This window comes from Anas platyrhynchos, chromosome 1 (genome assembly GCF_047663525.1).
Source record: "Anas platyrhynchos isolate ZD024472 breed Pekin duck chromosome 1, IASCAAS_PekinDuck_T2T, whole genome shotgun sequence".
NCBI lineage: Eukaryota > Metazoa > Chordata > Aves > Anseriformes > Anatidae > Anas > Anas platyrhynchos.
The window spans coordinates 131068461-131087532 of NC_092587.1; the positions used below are offsets into that span (position 1 = coordinate 131068461).

Here is a 19072-nt window from a genome sequence, read left to right on the forward strand (position 1 = left end):
GGCTATTGTACTGGTGGGAGACCCAGATTCTGCAATTGTATTCTACAGTAACATTGCTGCCTTTTGGAGAGACATCTAAGATGCTGCATTATATACCTTATGTATGTTTGAAGCTATGACTTTTGAAGTACTTGCACAAAAAAAAAAAAAAAAAATCAAAAAAGGAGTGGGGGAACATATGTATTGAAGTCAAAAGGATGACAGCTACTCACTTTGAGTTATCACAGCAAACATAACCAGCTAGCCTAGGTGCAGATACAAGGTCAACAGGACCTTATCAAGCTCAGCATGGATTGCAGAATCCACCAAAAAAATCTTATAACTGGGCAGCTTGTCTTTCTGCTGCTTGCTGTACAACTTGCACATCTGAGCTGGCTTGGATAAAGGGTAAAGGTAGACATCCTCAACAGAACACATCTGCTTAATGTGTACCTAATGTGGTACTGCAGGTCTAGAAATGGACTACGTCAAACACCAGCCAGGAGAAAGAATGAATCCTAGTCCAGAGACCAGTAGCCGGTTCCAAAGATCAGCTTGCTTTATTTAGATCCTTGACTTGGTCTGTAATTCTAAAACACAGAAATGATGCTTCTGCACTTACATGTCACTCAAAACATTTTTTCTTTATTCTGCTGTGGACAGGTTTTACTTGCATGTTAGATACTGAATCATTCATCCTAGCTGCTTGTGCCCTGTCAGGAAAGAACTTCAGAAATGTTTGCTCATTTTCTGAAAGAAAATGTTTGTTAGAAAGAGCTGATGCTTCTCTTCTCCCACCACTCAATAACATGCTTTGTTGCTGCCACAGGGCTGCTCCAAATATTATTGGAAGAAAATATGAAGAAATAATGCCCCTCTCTCTCCCATTCCCCTCCCTCCATCCCCCCCCCCCCCTTTAAAAAAAAAAAAATCAAAATGGATTTGGAATAGATTTTCAATGTTACAAATTATGTGCAGGCCTGTCTGCCTCTTTTATTTTTATGCTGTTTTCAATTTTGTTCTTAGTGCATTATCCACTCAAATCCTTACATGTTAGTCTGTGCATGTAATAGCACAACTTATGGGAAAAAGAACATGAATTTAGAAAATGCAAGTCCTTTATTTGTAATCAAAAAGTAGCTGGTTTTTCACTGGTCTGTGGTTGTTAGATTATGAAATCTTTTATCTGCATCTTTCTCTTCCAATTAATTAGCTTTTTAAGTAGAGTCCAAAAAGATAACCATGACCCTGTGTTTAGTCTGAAACCACAATAACTGCAACTCTTTACTTCCTTGTTCATAGTAGACAGTGATCCTTATTATGTAAAATATATATATATATATATATATATATATAAAGTAATTACATAATATTTTTCTTTCCTGTTTTTCTTTTATGCAAACTTCCGTATGATAAAGATGAAACAGACATTATAAAATCTGGAGTCTTTTTGCCAAGAACTCAGTGCAGCTTAATGAATTGAGTAATGATGCTTTATTTGTGCATGTATATTTGAATATGTCTCCAGTATAAGACAGAAGTAATCTGGTGCTCAAATGACCTTTCCTTTTCAATATGAAAATGGAGAATGGATCATATAGAATACAGTAAGTGGGATTTTTTTTCCTTGCCTAATAGTAATCTTAGGAAAGTCTTTAGTTTACCAGCATATTCTGGTTATGGATTTGGTAGATAAATATAAAATTTCTGCATTTTACACCTTATCCAGCACAGCGCTGGTTATTCCATAGGCCTTTCAAATCTGATAAAGTACAAGTCTGTGTCTGGGGTTCCAAAAAAAAAACAACAAAGCAAAACAACAAACAAACAAACAAAAAACTTATAGAAATGTGGATGTCTGATCATGGAAGAGATGCATTCTCACATGCAAGGCCATGCAATAGAAGCTCTTCACTGAGCTTAGCCACGTATAATACCAAATTCTGTAGAAACCCATGGCTGATCTAGCAAGCACTGCTGCATTGGCTACCCCAAGGAGCGGCAAATATTTGCTGCTGCTTGCCAGCAGATTCCTTCTCAGAAGTGTACGTGATGGGCAGAGCATGGACAGGTCTGTATTGCCTATCTAGCAGATGACTTTTTAATTTGATAAGAGATTCTGTCCTGAGCCTGGTAAACATTTTGCAATAACATTTTATTTCAGTGGAAAGTTTGTTTTTGTTTGTTTGTTTTCTTTTATTATTATTATTTTCTGAGAAATAGACAGATTTCCAGTGAAGGAAAAAAAATATCTCCAGCTAGCTCAAGCTGTTATAAGCACCAGCCCTGAGTGTCTCTTACATTCGTGTCGTGCCAGACAAAAATCCTTTATACCCTATAACCATATCAGCTTTCGGTAGTTACCATGTCTCACAGATGGGTTTTACGTTATGGCCAGCTGGTCCATGGGGTAAGGCTTATTGCAAATACAACAGGAAATGAATGTCCCACTGTAAAGGGACTCAACAGAAGAAGACCCCAGTTTCTCAGAGAAGCAGCTGGAGAGCTGGTAAATCCCCAAAGTGGGAATATCCACATCACTCCTCCTGGGCAGGTGTTCCCAGCACAAACAAACCGGCCTCTACAACTGGCAGGGGGCTGTAATGACACTTGGCAAAGAAACCAGGTGGTGAATGGCTATGGGGTCTGCATCTCCCATGCCCCCCAGCAGCCAGGCTGGCATGCTGTCTTGTAGAGGGATGGGTTTGGCACTTTCATTAGCTACAGAAAAATAAAAATCTTTCTGCTCGTGTCTGGTTTTCAAGTATTTCTTGTGATTTGCCTATTAGGATTTAAAACCTGTATTCTGGTCCAGGAAGCTGGTGTATATGTTACAAGTATGAAGGGAATAACATGGCAAACTCAATAAAATGATCTTTTGCATTTTCAGTGTCCTCTGTGCTTTACTGGATCTGTCAGTCTCTCCAGCAGGAAACATAGCTGTAACTCAGGAAGGGTTTCAATTATCTTCTTGTTTGCTGGAAATAAAAAGAAACCTCAAGCTGACATGTCTCTTAAGAAGAATCCCAAGGGATACATACTTCATACCACAGAAACCAGAAAGAAAATAAATAAATAAATGAAGAGAAGAATTCCTAATCAGCTCCAAAGGCTTCACTGGCCAAACCGAGGTGGAACAGAACATTAGTAGCTTTGTTATCTGTTTGCTAGTGTTTTACTGCCAGTGATGTCTTAAAACCTTAGTATCACACATGCTGGGGCATCTTACTGTTATGCTAATGAGCTGGCTTGGCATATCTTCAGGGGCCCAAGAAGGAAAAGAAAACAGAAACCACTACATTTAGAAACAGAGCTAGTAAATATATGTACAACCCATGGGCTTCAGAGGACTGTGAAGTGTGGATGGCATACAGAGGTCACTGTTCAACACCTGAACAGTCTCCCCCTGGGTTTCAACAGAAGTACATCTCACTGGCTGTCACAGTTACATGAGTAACTAAAGAATAGAGGGCTGTATGTGTATATAGCACTCTCCTTTTCCCTGCGTGTTATCACCACCATCCTCTGAAGGTGGAAAAAGGAGTTCTGCCTTCTCTCAGGCTTCCTGAAGGCATTGCCCATGGTTAAACCTTGACCTTAAGCATTCCTAAAAAGCAGTCCTGTCACTTCCACTGGCACTATGAGAGCAAATATGACACAATGGGTTTATTCAAGTAACCATTTAGTATGTACAGAACCCTTCTTAAGTAGATGAATGTTGGAAACTGTATTCAGGATATTCCAAATAACTTGGAAGATAAGCCACTGAACAGTTTGTTGCTCTTGTGCAGACTTCCCTCATTGATATCCTTATACATATGCTGCGATCAGCAATAAGTTCACCTTCTGACCCTGATTTTGTCATTCATAGGTGGATTTTGTTTGTTTGGTTGTTGTTTTGTTTTGTTTTCCAGATGTACAGGAAGCTACAATGTATAGTGGGCTGGATGTGCCACCTGAATACTTCAGAGGTGAAACAAATGTCAGCAGTATCACTTTTCCAAAAGGCTCTGTAACCTGTCAACAAACAAACATCTGGGGTCACCCCAGCTACCAGCACTTCAGCCCAACCTTAGTGGTTGATTGATTGTTCCTGTTGCTGGTCAAAGAGAAATACATTGCGGATATCTAATAAGATAAAGGTGTGGAGCTCTTGTATCAATAAGCAACTTAAGCCTGTACACATATCCCCACCTACCTACGGTTGAATTCCTTCTATAGGCACAAATATGCTGAAGGGATGGGTTCCTAGTAGGTTCCTCTGATATAACTTGCCAGCAGTAGTATCTGTGGTTTAATTCTCTTGTTTAGCTTCGGAGGTATTTAATGCTAACACTTAATAATTGCCAAGCCCTGGTATTTCTTGCTGAGTTGTCCAGCCTGGCACTTTGTGTGTGGTGCTTTACCTCCTGCTCCTGCTGTTTCTTTCCCTTCCTTGGTGGTTTGGAAACAGAAATAGAAATACAAGAAGTGGCACACACTTCCTGAAAGAAAATAAAGCTGTTACAAAAGTCATCGTTAAGCCTTCACCTCAAGGAGCTCTCAAATGTGGAAGGAGAGTCACTGGGGTTGCTCAGGAGAAAGCAGTGCAATGGGCCATCTATGTACTACACGTTGCTTTCATAGCTGGTAACAGTGGAGGTACACTGGGAAAAGACTTGAAGAGAAGAAGGAAATAGGGAATTCCTTCTCAGGAGTCTGGGAAATGTTACAGACCTGGAGCACAGTTAACTCTGATGCAAAATTTACTCATGGGCTGGATGCAGACTGGCACCTGTTGTTTTTGAATAATCCATTACACAAAACCACATTTTCAAATGTAGCTGAGTGAGTTGGAGTCCTGCTGATTTTTAGTGTTCAGAAATCTGCTGTAAATTTTGTTGACGTAGTCAAGTGTTCAAATGATCTAGTGAAAAATGTCACTGCCTATGGCAGGGGAGTTAATGGTCACTTCCCACTCAGACACCCTTTTATGATTCTATGACTGTATACACTTGCTCAAGTAAAACTGCTTAGCATAATTGGAAATTTAAGGGAGACGTCATACATGGAGTGTATTTATCTGAACTAGAACTATGTTTGAACCAACTGTTAATAGTGCAGACTTTATGAAATACAATTATTTCTGTCATGTAAGTAATAGTGCTCAATAAATGCAAACAGCTAAAGATTTGTCTCCACGTTTGATTTTAAATACCATATTTCCAGTATTGTAGTATCATGAGACACTGCACTTGGATTGTTGATTTGCTGGGAATACACATTATTTCTTCATTCCTGAATAATATCAGATGGTAGTGTTTTATACATAAATGTACGCTTTAGGTACTGATCTAACATAGAATCATAGAATCATAGAATCATAGAATCATAGAATATCCTGAGTTGGAAGGGACCCTTAAGGATCATCAAGTCCAACTCTTGACACAGCACAGGTCTACCCAAAAGTTCAAACCATGTGACTAAGTGCACAGTCCAATCTCTTCTTAAATTCAGTCAGGCTCGGTGCAGTGACCACTTCCCTGGGGAGCCTGTTCCAGTGTGCAACCACTCTCTCTGTGAAGAACATGTTACTGCCTAGCTAGTTACACTTATGAAGTCATGAAATCCTCTGTTGCTATCCTTCCTATTTCAGACTTTAGGCACGGTATAAATGAAGAATTTATTAAATTATTTAAATTTATTAAATTAAATTTATTAAATTATTAAAAAAAAAAAAAGTTGCCTTTAAGCACCTGCCTTCCAAATGGGAGGATACAGATCTTTGAAATATGGCTTCTTCTATTTGAATGTCTCTTAGCATTGAAGAAGGGTGAGTTTACTCATTGTCGTTCTGTGGTCTTATAGCTGAATGATATTTTAACTTCTTCAACAGCATAAGTACTTATTTTATGCAAAATGAAATCAGTATTTAATAGTTTTTACGTAAATACTGATGCTTCCTTTTGGGGTACTTTTCAAGTAATAAAATTACCTGTTGGATATTTTTAAAATCAATATTAATGCCAAAGCATGCAGAAAACTTATATTTGGCTGCAGAAAGCTTACATTTGGCCACAGAGACTTGAAGGAAATACGACTTCTTTATTTTATTATTTTATTTTATTTTATTTTATTTTATTTTATTTTATTTTATTTTATTTTATTTTATTTTATTATTTTATTTTTCAGGGATTTAAATTTTCCTTCACTTCTTGGCTTTTCTCACAGTAATTTCTAAGCATTTTACATTATTCAGGCACCTTCAGTCTATAAAAACCACATACCCCTTTAAAACTCTTCTGTTTTCCCAAGTCCACAAGCTCCCAAGGTAAACGTTTTTTCTTTTTCTTTTTTTTTTTTTCCTGTAAATGCTACATTTCTAACACTGTTTTAAACTGAAAACTCCCTTAGTGAAAAGGAAATGGAACTACTGTCAGTTTTTAGGGATGGGTGGTAGTTTTTGCAAATTCATGAAAATATGTGCTGCACCATTTTCCATAAGAGTTTGAACAATTTTGTCCAATTCTTCCTTTAATTACACCCTCTATATTACTGGGACAGAGTAATGAGAAATGTTTAAGCAAGAGAGGAAAAAGAGAAGAAATAAAAGTAAATGTTGTTGGCTGAATAACGAAACCCCAAGGACAGTGACTAGATTTTCCTACCTATAGATCAGATTACAGGCAGAAGAGTTTTCTCAATGGTTAGATTTAATTAAACCTTTTTTCTAAATTTTTCATGAATTGAGCATTTATTTCTGTCTCCGTGTTTAACATGTATTATACCATATGTTTGTGTAATATTCAGGAAGCTTTCTACCTGAGAAATGTTTTTTGTTTGGTTAGTTGTGTTTTTTTGTTGTTGTTGTTTTGTTTGTTTTTCATTTGAACAGTTTTAATTCCTTTTTAAATGAATCTAATGTGGAGCTGAATTACTATCACGGGTTTGCTGGTTTTCTATTTCTCAGATAAGAGTGCAGTGTGGTTCATGAGGAACTACTTGGAAAGAAAGGGAAAAGAGAAAGGGAAAGGGAAAAGAAATGATGAAAGAATTATTTAGAATTTATTTAGAATATTCAGTTGGATGGAAACCTAGAAACACTGTCACGTCCAATTGCCTAACCCCTTCAGGGCTAACCAAAAGTTAAAGCATGAGGGCATTGTCCAAATGCCTCTTGAACACTGACAGGCATGGGGCATCAGCCAGCTCTCTAGGAAACCTGTTCCAGTGTTTGCACAACCTCATGGTAAAGAAATTTCTCCTAATGCCTAACCTGAAAGCCTTCCCCTGGTACAGCTTTGTGCTGCCCCTGTGCCCTGCCATCGCTTCCCCAGGAGCCAGCGCCTCCCTCTGTATTTCCGTTCTTCAGGAGGCAGCAGAAAGCAGTGAGGTCACCTCTGGGACTCCTCTCCTCCAGACTGTGAAGCTCAAATGTCTTCAATCTCTCCTCGAAGGACATGCCTTCCAGCCCTTCCACAGAGAAAGGAAGGGAAGGGAAGGGAAGGGAAGGGAAGGGAAGGGAAGGGAAGGGAAGGGAAGGGAAGGGAAGGGAAGGGAAGGGAAGGGAAGGGAAGGGAAGGGAAGGGAAGGGAAGTGGGAAGGGACAAGGGACAAGGGACAAGGGACAAGGGACAAGGGACAAGGGACAAGGGACAAGGGACAAGGGAAGGGAAGGGAAGTGAAAAGGGAAAAGGGAAGGGAAGGGAAAAGGGAAAAGGGAAAGGAAGGGAAAAGGGAAAAGGGAAAAGGGAAAAGGGAAGGGAAGGGAAGGGAAGGGAAGGGAAGGGAAGGGAAGGGAAGGGAAGGGAAGGGAAGGGAAGGGAAGGGAAGGGAAGGGAAGGGAAGGGAAGGGAAGGGAAGGGAAGGGAAGGGAAGGGAAGGGAAGGGAAGGGAAGGGAAGGGAAGGGAAGGGAAGGGAAGGGAAGGGAAGGGAAGGGAAGGGAAGGGAAGGGAAGGGAAGGGAAGGGAAGGGAAGGGAAGGGAAGGGAAGGGAAGGGAAGGGAAGGGAAGGCTCAAATGGATTAGAAGCATCATAACATTCCTGTAAGACAATAAAGAAACATAAAAAGGCCAAAAAATAAGAACCAACTAATGTCTCCATAGCAAATATTTACAAATATGCATGTAGTTAGCCAAAATAACCAAGTAGCTAAACTTTCTTCTTAAAGGAATTTTGCCTGTAACAACATCTCCTGATGACTCAAGGGGTCCTGACAGTGAAGCTCACTGGTTACAGGTATGGGATATATGATGATCTGGTTCTGTTATTCCAGGGACAGAAGTGCTACTTTCCTACTGTTTGACTTAATTCATGGTCCAGCCAAGGGTATGGAGGAGTTTTTTCTCTGCTGAATGACATCAGCATACCTTAATGATGAGGATAAATGAACTTCTTGCAGTAGTTGCTAAGATGATGCCCAATCCTATGGAAAAATGACTATCTGAAGGTGGGACTGAGCTGGTAGTGTGTCTGAGACAGTGATCAATGTCCATTTTCCAGTCCCTGGGGAAAAATAGACACTTAAAGGGCATAATTTCTAAAACAGATACCCAAAGTAGCTCATCTGAACTGAGACCTTGAAGTGCATATTTTTCTCCATTGAATACAGCATCCATCTACACTGTTTAACTCAGAAGCAGAGACAGCTGTATTGTGGATATGTAGAATCTGTTAAAATTTTTCCTATCTCAGGTGTCTGATTTACAGGAGACACTGCAGTGGGACAAGGTGGTACCCATGAATATGGAGCTGATTATCCTGCTACTTGCAACATAAGTATTTGAGAGTTGAATTGATAAGTGATCTTAAACTTAATATCCCCCACAAAATATTATACCAGGTGTTAAATGCTGCCTGAGATAGCAGAGTTTGGCAGGGCAGTGTTCTCCCCTTGCTTTAGGTCTGTACGTAGGTCTACAGATCCCATGTGGGAAGTCCACAGGAGCAGCAGCTGGAGCAACAGAAAGCAGAATAACGGTGAAAAGGCCCGGCATGATAAAATCTCCATCTTTTTGTTTCATGTAAATCTCCTGAAGTTGTCGTTTCAATACATTTAAAAGCTACATCAGAGGAATGTTTAGGGGTAACTGTGGCAAAATCCTGTAAACACTTGGGAAGAAGGCTCAAATACCACTCAGCAGCTAGCCTTGGGTAGCAGGTGGCAATGATAGAATGGGAGAGATTAATTTCCTTTATAGTGGACGTAAATGATCCAGTGTTATCTACTGTATCCTGATCTTAAGCTAGAATCCTTCACATACTGTTAAAATAATTTTCAGACACTTAGGGAGGAGAAACTATTTGAATATTTCTGACCACTCTCTATGATAAGAAGTAAGTTAAAATAAGCTGAAATCAGGCTATTTACATAGTTAGAAAATCTAAAAATGCCTAAATTTTTGTAGGACTGGAACTTACTTACAATTGCAAGGCAAATTTTATAAGGAGATTTTTCTATGTAAAATACTAAAAAAAGGAACTTATCCACTCCAACTTACATATTTTACAGGTTTATCTGCTGCACTATTTTGAGTATATTATCTAATCTCCCTTTAAGTATTTCCTCTTGTGGTGTCTCAGGGGTTCCCTTGGCAGACTGCTCCACTGATGAATAACTCTTATTTGGAGGTTTGTCCTCACATCTAATTAAAATTTTTTGTTTCAGGTAAACATTCTCCATGGTCTACCATGAACAATTCTCTCAATTTCATCTTTTTTTTTTCTTTTTCTTTTTTTTTTTTTTTTCTCTCTCAAAAACTCCCTAAAACTTCCAGCTTTTTTTTCTTTGTTTTGTTTTGTTTCAGCTAGATGTCCTTCACATCTTGTTCCTTGTACCTTACAGCTTTCTTAATGTACTTCTTTGATGCTGTCTCATCTTCACAATGTGAAGGTCAAAGAATATCCTAAGTGAAGCCTTAGCTATTATGTGAATGCATAAGTTATTACCTCCCTACTCTTAAGTACAAATCCTTTAATACGTGTGCTTTTTTTATATTCCAGTAGTATTTCTGATTTTCATTTGTATGGACACAAAGCCTAAAATTGCATTATAACTAGTTGTTTTCCATAAGTTTTGGAACAAAATCAATTTACCGTGTACAGTAAGTAGTGACTGGGACAGATCACTTTTTATCAAAAACATTTGTTTTCACAATATATGCTTTCCTGTTTAAGTCCTGCAGAATGATTTCCTCCACCTCCCTGAACTGAGAACACCATAACTGTTGATTCAGTCCTTCAGCTTTTCCACAACAAGGACCTATAAAGAAAAACTCCCACATTATCCTTTTAATAGTCAGAACTCCCAGAATGTAAAACTTTGCCTGTCCTTCCCCTAAATTTTGATGTCCTTGTGCATACAGTTAGGCTCAGAGTGGACTGAAGGTGGACTATGTAAAACTAAGGACCAAGTTAATTCGTATGTTCTACTGAGGAATAATGTTTCAGTCAAAATAATCTGCATACTATCAATTTTAATAAACATTTTCTTATTTATATAACTGATTTTCATATGCTCTTTGGTGAGCAGCCACCTCTCCTAGTTTAAGGAACCTAACTAAAGTGTTTAAACCAGGTGTAGTCACGCCTCTATGGTCCGTCCAGAGAGATGTACCACTGTCAGGCAATCCAGTTATCTATGGTACAAGGCACTATACTGTTTCTCTTTCAGAAAATGCAGAAGAGCTTAGGCTGAATGGGTTCTAATTTTCAATACTTCACTTCTTTCTCAGTCAGGAAAAATGAACTCACTGGAAAGAAATACAGTTGCCAAACTGTGACTCTTTCAAAAGTGCTAGGGAAGGTGTGTCAACAAGCTGTTTTATGCTGCCTTTCAGCAAACAAGGGAACACAGAGTCCTGCTCTGCCTCTTCAGCTACCCCTGCTCTGGATCACCTCTCTTGACTTATTTAGGATTTTCTAGTTTGGCCATTTTTTTCTGCCTTCTGCAGAAATGCATGGAATGCAATATAAAAATTCAACTAACAATGGCTGTTTCATTTACAGCATCACCCTTCTCCATGTAACTCAAGATCACATTACTGATTTAGCTAATCTGATGGTCACATCAAATACTAACAACCATTTCTAGTAGCCCCATCATTAACACAGCATGCTGAGTATAGAAGGTGACGCAGTTAAAGACATCTTGAAAGGGCTTTAAAACAAAGCTTAAGGCACAGCTGGTCAGCATTAAGCATCACCATGTTTATAATCCCTAATGTTGATGTTGACATGAAGGCAGTTTCTGCAATCTGGAGTCCTATGGCACTAAAAACTAAGTGTTTCCAAAATGCCCTTCTTAGTATTCCGAGTATTCTTTCCCTGGATCCTAAGGAGTTTCCACAGTTCTGAAAGCCTATTTAATTGTCTGATTTATTTTCCAAATGCCATTTTAATCCATCTCTAATCTTCATTAATAGCATCATTGTAAATATTTCATTAACTTTACCAGATAAGGTATTTAAACTCTTCTGGACCAAATAGCTTTTTGCTGGATCTTGCACTAATTGCTTCACCTAATAGCACAACCTTGAGTTTTAAATCTATTTAACGGAAACATAAAACTCTTGTTTGGTGTAAGCATGTTACTGAAACCTGAAGAACACATGGTGCAAGGTTAAAGATAGTAACTTGTTGTATTACATAGCTTTTAATGATGAATTTTGAAACAGTGACAGGGAAGAAAGCTCAATTTGTTTCCCAAGGGTAAAAATAATACCCTTAGACATTAGCCTGTAACTTGTTTTGACATCTTTGTTCCTGTGTAAAGGTTAAGTAATATGGTCAAATTTTATAAGAAATGCTTTATTAGCAAAGTAAGTTGCATTAAGGTTGTAAAATTGAACACCAGATCAGGAAATAATAAAAAGTAAAGGTTGTATCATAAAGTTAACTGATCCGTACAGCTAGTGTTCCCCTGATAAGGTACATGCTCAGCTGCCTGCAGTACGTGCAATTGTGAGTTACTGCTTCTGAGTACCCTTAACCTTTTAGTTTCTTCTTTCTTGTATATTTTCATTTACAGCCTTAATGTTGATTTCTTAGGTTCTTAGGTTCTATAGGTTCATAGATTAATTTTATTTTGCATCTGTTGGAATAAAAGAGTAGCATAAATTGACAGAAAGGCATATAAAAACCCTGTGCCTTCTTTTATCTGAGTGTATAAATTCTGTGCTATGTCTACAGCTCTACGTCGTTTGTTGCTAGCATGCCTGCTAACAGGGACTGACACGTTTGGCTTGATGTGTCTGTGTATTCCCAGTTATAGTCATGGAACTAATGGCTGAGAGGTGTTATCAACACTGTTTTAACCACGGATCCAAAATACAGCACTAACCAGGCTATGATGACAGTTAAATCCATCCCAACCATAACCAGTACATTTCCCCAGGTAGCTTGGAGAAAGCTATACTCTACAGAAGAGCATCTTGTTTGTGGCTTTTTCAGTTATTAAACCAAAAGCCTGAGCATAATACTCATTAATGCATCTGTGCAGACTACCACATATCTTACAATGCAAAGTTAGTAGTCTGTGTGTGTAGAAGATTTTAAAGCCAATGCAGAAATAGAAATAGTAATAACATACTCCGAGTTTTAGGTATTTAAGATAACAGACCTTTTTGATATGGAAAGAGATGCAGCATGCTACTGTATATCTCTGGGGCGATTTGTATGTTAAATGAAGGCTGTTAGAACTGAATCTACCTTATGTGTAAGGTATTTACTTCTGTCATTCTAGCAAAGTATGTTACGTGATTTGAGGACTAGGTAATGAAGCTGAGAATAAACAATGAACTATTGAAGGAATGATCTAGTTGCAGTCCAAGAGAACAGAGCATGCATTGTGGGATGCTCAATGATGCACATCTCTAAGGGAAACCGAAGATGTAAAGAGGCAGATACCAAGATGAGGTAAGAAATTTTGTCAATATTAAAGTGAAAGGAAGTGTTACCATTGAATTGAAGGAATCAGAACTTCAAGAATGCATTAACAGCTTAATTCTGGAAACTGTGGGGCAACAATTTCTCAATGAAATTTGAGAAATCTCTATTACCCTACTTACCTGGCTAAATTTAGCCAGTTTATTGAGTTGCTCAAGTGTGGACAATTTCAGACTACAAAGAACTTCAGAAGGAAACCTTGTCCTTGAGTAAGAATTCAGTAAAAGGAGACTAAATCTTCTGTGTTACCACCCATAGCTTTTAATGGGGAAGAAAAAGTCAAGGCAGATATTTAGACATACATGGTAAGATTAGGAACTAGCATTGTTTGTTTAATAGGAAATTAATTTATGGATGTATTTTACTTATCTATTCCATTCAATCAAAATTTGCCATGGAAGTGTATACTAGATTTCCATTTCTGACATAGCAACGTAAACAGTGACAGGACTGTGGATTTAACAAATGGGCAGAAATGGGAGAAGAAAAATCCATCAGTCTTTTAATAAGAAAGTATAAGAGAAAATATTTCTTATAAACCATCTTTTGAGATAAAGAAAATATGGCTAGTGAGGCATATGGCAACTGGCAGTCATGAGGAACATAGCAGTACTCTGATCAGCCACAAGAACCTGTCTGGGACTGCTCCTCTACTAGACAAAGGTCGTTGGGCTAACAAATAGTTACTATCTAAAAGGCAGGAACTAAACTAACCTTAGTAAACCGTTTGTATAAATTGTGCACCGGAAACGAGCTAATGACACCCTGAATGAGAGCGATTACTTAAATGTTGATTTTTTGCCAAAAATAACATGGAACACTGTGATACAGAAAATAACATATTGTCATAACTTGCATTCATTTCTACTGAATCTTTTAATGCCTAACATTAAAAATAATATATTTTAGATATCTGCTTAGAGATTTTCCAGCATACCCAGACTGAATGCAGGCTCAGAACTACTAAAGCTCTTTCTGAAGAACAAGAGAGATTGGTTACAGGGTAATTAACATTATCTTGGCATCATTTGCAGATAATGCACGTGCGACAGCCAAGTAAATGAAAGTAATAAGCCTAGGCTTATTACCCTCAGCTTCAGGAATTAACTGGATTGCTTTCATTTCAGAAAAAAATGTATTTCACTACACATTTTAAATAAAGGGAAGAAATTCTCTCCTACACAGGTAGCAAATGGAGGACTTGAGGAATTTTCTCATGTTTTTACCAGTGCTCTGCTGAAGTCATGATTTGAGGGTCAGTAGCTAAAGCATTCATGCCTGGCTATAAGACCCCAAATCCTATGACTGATTCATAACATGATGGTTGCGTCAGGGATGGAGGTAAAGGAGGATGTAAGGTACAGAATATGACAGCTAGTTGAGATTTTGATTGGAAAAATAAATTAGTCATACAGGCATTGAAGAAATGGTAGGAAAATCCTTGACTACGGTATGTTTTGTGGGATCTGAGTTGGCTAACAAAAAGAGGGCTAACCTAAAGATAGTTGTCAGCCATACTTGAAGTAACAACTATTCTGGCATAACATCCCTTTTAACCATCCTTTGTTGTTGCAGTTTTGGGAATCTGATGGATTTTAATTGCTTGCTTCATGTGAAAAACTGATACTCAGTCAGGAACTGGTCACAAGCTCACTGGTGTTGAGGGAATACAAGGCTGTATAGACCAGCTTTGCAGTAACTTGGCACGGCTGACATACTCTTACACTGTGAAGCCACAAGCGAGTTACATGTCCTGAAAGAGTCCCATGAAGACCATTACACCATGCCCCTGGCCACATATGCCTGATTCCCTATACACTGTACAGAGAGACTATTTTAGATATATTTATTGAGTCTTACAGCTTTTATTGGTATTGTTTCTCATTTTTCTCCACTTATAAGCCAAGCTCCTGCAGTATCAAAAGGTTGAATGTTTATGCCTCAGGGGAAGAGAAAAATTATAATGAAAGAAGTATTGAAACCATTAGGAATGGTCATTAGGAATAGCTTTTCTGTGCAGTATATTATTTGATGATCTTTAAGACATATATTACATGGGGATAAGAAAAGTTCTAGTCCACTGGGTAATGGTAATTCCCAGCTTTTGGGTGGTACTCTCTGGTTTCTAAACGACCATAGGTCACCAGGAAGCAGAATTTGTGTCTCTTGTCTGTCTTGAGTTATAGGCAATACATCTGGAGGAAAGAATGAAGAAAAAAAAAAAGAAAAAAGAAAAAAAAAAAGATATGTCTTGGAGTTGAGTTCAATGCACTTTTTTTTTGTTTGTTTCTTTGTTTTTTAAACACCAGCCTTTCATCATTTGACCAAATCTTTTAACCTTTCTCATTGTCACTGAATTCTTGTTTTCATTTCATCCATCATTTGCTTTTTTATTATTATTATTATTATTTTTCTCTTCCTTTATGTTTTTTGTCATCTGTCTCCCCCTACATATTGTCAGCGTTGTAGCTTCTAAGAGGGCCATAATAAATAGGTGAATCTTGACCAGATAGAATAAAAGGCAGGGAAGCATATTTCATGATTTTCCCTGTGATTAATTAGTTATGTGTTAAGGTTCTTCAAACTATTGAAGTTGTGCTTGCAGAAGGGGTTTAGTGAGTAGTGGGTGGGCAAGAGGAGTCAAGAATATCTGAAATACGTGTGTCCTCATTCTGCAGAATGCATTGTGTTATTGTTCTAGGTACCCAGTCTGTCTCTGTATTTTTTTTGTTTAGGTAGGGGTGTGTCTGTTAATATATCACAATCACACCTGTCTGACAAAGACAGATCTATCACCAGAAGCTTAGCTATTACATTGTATAGAAAAGGAAGTGGAAAACAGTAAAACAAGCTTTTCTTACACAGCTTTTTTCCATTGACAGCAGTATTGCAATCCTCATTTCCTAACTTCTTCACATACCATTTGATATATGGCAGTCTTTCTGTGAAAACTCTGATAGGATCAGAATTATTTTGGTGCTAACAGAGTGCGCGTGCTCATGCTTTTGTCACCTCGTGTGCTTTTCTTGAAGTAAAATATAGGTTAAGGGAGAGCATTTTGTAAAAATATCAAGTGTTTTATGCAATACTAACATAGCACTCAGTATTAGTAGAGCTGTGAAAAATGGAATAGCTTGAGAGGTTTTAAACGGTGTTGCAACAAAACTCTTCTCCCCTCCGAAGCCACTTCAGAGCTACACCAGCAAACTTCAGGCGGGCAGGCAGCCCCATTTGGTATCTGTGGAGTTAACCAAGTTAAGCTCGCTCCCGGTTAGCCTCTTTCACCAGGAATGCAATTAGCGTTCACCTATATAAGGAAACCTGCCCGACAACGCGGAGCTGGGGCTGGAGCTGGGGCAGGGGCGAGCGGCGGTGCGGGGCTGGACAGGGCAAGGCGTGGAACCGCGCAGCAGCAGCACAAGCAGCAGCAGCGCAAGCAGCAGCAGCAGCACAAACAGCAGCAGGGCAACCCAGCGCCCGGCTGGGAAGGACTATCCCCGTTTTCTTCAACTTCAGGCCGGGGAGAAAACTGCCTGGGGGTTAAAAATGGAGAAGCAGGTATGGTGACGCGCAGCCTTGCGGCTGGAGGGTGGCGGGGTGAAGTGCGGGGTGCTGCTTGTCCTACAGCTGCTGTTCCCTCCTAAAATGGCTTGCGGTTTAATAGGGGTTGGGAAGCAAAAGTGCGCTTCTTGTGTGCAGCAACAATTACTTTAGTTTTTCTGGCTGTTCCATGTGCTTCTAATTCTCATACACCTTCTTTTTGCTCGGGAGATTATCAAACTTTCTTATCTCTGATGGAACACAGACGTTAGCTGGGACTGGAAATAGGGCTGAGATGCTTTGCTTAACTCCTCGAATTTCTGCAAATGCAGAACTTTAAGATCCTATCCTGTCTGGAGAAGAGGTCCTTGATTTTGTAGGTTAAAATGTGCACTTTGTACAAGGCGCTCTCTTCAGCATTCCCAGGATTTTGGTGTACTTTATTTCATTGTGTATGAATGCAGCTCAGTCAGCATAGCTGGAATGCATTTGCGGGAAAACAGGGAGTTCCTGCAGCAATAAAGATTTTTCAGTGAGTTAAAAAATAAGCTGCAGGTACTGTTTAAGAAGTGTAAGCAAAACTTGTTCTTCTACAACAGGGATTACCCCAGGTTCAAAACAAGCTTTTGTGTTGCTTAGGAAATATTTATATATTCTGATAACCTTTACAACAGCCTCTGTGTAAAATACTGACAGAGAGAGAGACAACAATCTGTTCCTTGTAGATTTTGGCCAGGACATAATGAAAATTCAAGTTGAAATCTTACTTCCAGCAGCTTTCTAGCTGGAAGAAAACTGTTGTGCTGTCCTTCAGGACAGTTGCTGTTAAGCATCAGCATGTAAATTGTGAAAGTTTCTTCAAGTTTTATGCAGTTATGGTATAAAAGATAGGAATGAAATTATACTTTGAGTTTTCTGAGAAGTGCCTTCTAAGAAAAACTGCAAAAACCTATTCAGAAACAGGTGGCAATTATTTTCAGAATCACTGCTTTTCTGACCTTTGCAATTGGTAGACATAAGATTGCCTTACACTAGTTTTCATTGTTAATCATATTTATGTGGGCATGTGCACATGAATGCACTAGTTATGGGAGTTACAGACACGTTTTTGCTGGGAAACAAAGTGGGAAAGTCAAGTGCAGTCCCATGACTACAGGCTGAGAAGCTTTCAATGAAGATTGTGTAAAAACCGTTTTCTAAATATTTCAAATTTTTATGAATGAATGCCTGCTTGGAGTTAGTAATATGATATTACCTGATTAAAATTGAGACTAACTGTCAGGATTAAAATTCACTTGTGTTGATATTGATCCTCATTCATTTATATGTAAGACATTTCCAAACTCCTGACTGTTTAGCTAAACATTAATGGCAATGACATAATAATAGCCATAACAGTCCAGAAGGGAATTTTATGACAGCTTCAACATTGCAGAGAAGGTAAGTAACATGTTCCTAAATGCTGCTTCAGTACTACAGCTAATGGGTTCATTGCTATGAAACAGCTTTGGTCTTGATGGAAAACACCACAGCAAACAGTGTAGGACTGGTGGACTAGAACTGTCAATTTAACTTGTTTAACTTCTCATCATGGTAGTTTCCAGTCCACTTTGCATATAGCATTTATTATTGTGAATTGAGTGGGAGCACAAAGGAAAGATTTTAGCAGGGGTGTTAGTAATTAAAGTATGAACTTAAAGGACAGAAGAAGACAGTGGACCAACATACTATTAAATCAGCTTTCTTGTAGTCTATCCAGTAAATTACATTGCCCCTGTCAGTTTAGTGTCTAGCCATTCCACAATTGTTAATGGTCTTTTGGCTTCACCATGCAAAGTGAGACAGAACCCTGGTTCAAAGTGTACACAGTATCTTTTGGGCTCCATGAGCTTACTCTACCCTAAGATCTAAGCAGCCATCTAGGCTGCAGACTGCCCCTAGGTGAGCTTTCTGACCCTGGCTCTTCCAGGGAGACAAGAGGCACTGTGGGGTCTCATCCCCTCAGGCCACAACATGTGCCTTGTTCTTTCCTCTGCCTCCCACAGCATGTGTAACACACCAGGATATGCCTAACACCAGTGTCTACCCTGTGTTTTTTGCCTCTGCTTGGTGCTGTGCCCATGGTGTTGCATGAGTTTTCATTGACTTGGATGCACTAAAAAGCAAGTTCTTTTCTGACTAGGATATATGGATGGAAGATATATCCCAGGAAAACTATCCTTCTTTACAGTGAGAAAAGAATTGCAAAGTAGATGAAGCAAGCACAGGGTAGACCTTGTGTATTGTCTCAAATCCCAACAAAATCTGATAGCTGTGGCTGGGTTATAGAATGACTCTTCTGTTTCCTGAGCTCCTGCAAACCAACCTCCAGCCCTACTCATTGGTCTTCAATCCATGTGATGTGTTGTATTCACTGATTAAAACAAGAGCTAGCATTCACTGTGACATAGTTTAACAATTAATTCTTCATTCAATCAGTGATTCCTTGATAACAGTTTTAATAGCAGACCCATGTTCAGGGTGTACAATAGTAAGGTATTGGACCGTATAGTTTGGAAATGAACATCCTGAACCCAGGCAAAGGTGCAGCAAGTCTGCATATGTCTATGGTACCATCTTGAATTGTGT

The 19072-nt window shown here is 38.8% G+C and overlaps 1 protein-coding gene across 1 annotated transcript in view; it reads left to right on the forward strand.

Moving 5' to 3' along the window:
- Positions 1–16253: 16253 nt before the first annotated feature.
- Positions 16254–19072, forward strand: part of MID1 (midline 1) — a 247705-nt gene continuing 244886 nt past the window's right edge. Inside the window, exon 1 of the mRNA XM_038173018.2 lies at positions 16254–16462. The gene's annotated coding sequence lies outside the window, so the exon portion shown is untranslated. The remainder of the gene's footprint in view (positions 16463–19072) is intronic.